The sequence below is a fragment of the Olea europaea genome, unplaced genomic scaffold (assembly GCF_002742605.1).
Source record: "Olea europaea var. sylvestris unplaced genomic scaffold, O_europaea_v1 scaffold5622, whole genome shotgun sequence".
Taxonomy (NCBI): domain Eukaryota; kingdom Viridiplantae; phylum Streptophyta; class Magnoliopsida; order Lamiales; family Oleaceae; genus Olea; species Olea europaea.
The window spans coordinates 1-1878 of NW_019263956.1; positions in this window are offsets into that span (position 1 = coordinate 1).

Sequence of the window (1878 nt, forward strand, 5' to 3'; positions counted from 1 at the left end):
AAATGACAGGTGTCAAGGTCGATATCAAGCCACGACATCCTTTTTGCATCTCAATCCGAGATCGCACACTCTGCACCATCTACTGCTCAGATGCACAGGGGCCTATGATGACTCCTGATTGGGTACCCCGAACTAGACCTCATTTTGCCCATAATCCTCGACCTCGACCTATGACCCCCGAGTTGATCTTGGCGTCTCACGCCGATTTAAGGTCGGGGTTTCTTTTATCTAATTCGACCTTACCCGCCGAATTAATCTCCAAAAAATAGACCCCACCTAAATCTACTTCTTCCCTGATTAGAACTTTAACAATACAGTTCTAATTAAACTCCAACACCTAGTCCTAAGGGGAAAAGGACTCTTTCAGTAATAGAATCATTCTACAGCTCCCCCACCAACACCTATAAATACTTGGCCAAGGCTCAACATCAAGGTACGTTTTTCATTATCTTCAGTTTATAGCCTCACACACTAAATTCCCTATCTGACTTAAGTATCAGAGGGGCGACGAGCACACACCTCGTTGCCGTTGTTGCAGATATTCACATATTGGTCATGTTCATCAAAGTGAAGTTCGACCATCGAGCTGAAGATCTTTCAGGTGATATTTTTTGGTAGCATCAACTACCTTTGCATCTTCCTCTTAATCTCTCTCGATTGAATGGGGTGTTTTTTGGTTTTGAACTCAAGCTCTTTGTCTTTGGACAGCATCAACTACTACTGGAGCATCAAGGACTTAGGCGCATCACTACTGACCTAGACTTAGAACTGGTCATCAAATTGGCTAAGCAAAGTTCAAGGCGACATGTGGTTATCTTGAGCTGTGACAAAGGAACATTCCAGTTAAAACTGGAGTTCGAAGATGGAGCAGACGACGGCATTTGGTCGAGGAAACCATCATGAGACACGTCGGACTGAAGTGGGATAACATCTAATGTTTTGATGATTATTCATTTTCTTGGAGTGATTGTTCTTGGTTTAACAAAGAATTGATATTCATGGCTTCCAATTCTCTACCACACATCCAATTTGCAGATGTTTTGATTTGTAGAGAGTTGGTAGTGGTATTTTGGGTAGGGTGAGGTGTGGATGATTCTAATTATTTGATTTGGTTATGCTCATGGTGGTACGACGGTGACGGTGGTTGATGGGGATGGAAAATTTCTTGTTTTGGAATGAGGGGGTTAGGGTCGATGAAGAAAATACTATAATTGGATGGAAACCATCCATTGAGACCTCAACTGCTGTAATTTAACAAGTTTGGAGTGACGATTGCAACAATTAAAATGTTAAAGAAAAATTTGTCTTTGTTTGAAAGTATTGGGGCCTCAACTACAATAATGTTTAAATTAATGACTATTTTGGATGGAATTCATCCAAAAGAACCAGTTGAGCAGAAAATAAAAAGATATGGGACATATTGTGCCCTTTTGAAAAGTTTGGACCAATCACTCAATATGAGGTTTGGAACATTTGGGCCAATTTCCCAAATTTTAACCTTTCAAATCCATCAAAAGCATGTTTAGCATATTATTTGTTAGAAATGCATTTTGAAATAATGATTTAACTAAAAATACATGATTAAAAAGTAATAAAAATGTTTGAAGTTGTGATGTAATATTATTTTATTAAAAAACACATGAATAAGATTAAAGATGGCAATGGCATATTTTCCTTCATTGCACAATTTAGGTTGAAATTGTGAAAAAAGGTCATCAAAAAGATTAGTTCATCACAATAACATTCCTAAAGAAAATAATGCGGACAATAAACTTTTAAAAGATTTCTTTTTGCAGAACACAAAATCAAGCTTAAAGCCCTGGGATAGAGAGTACGGATGCAGCAATTAAATATTAGAATTTGAACCAACTTTTACGT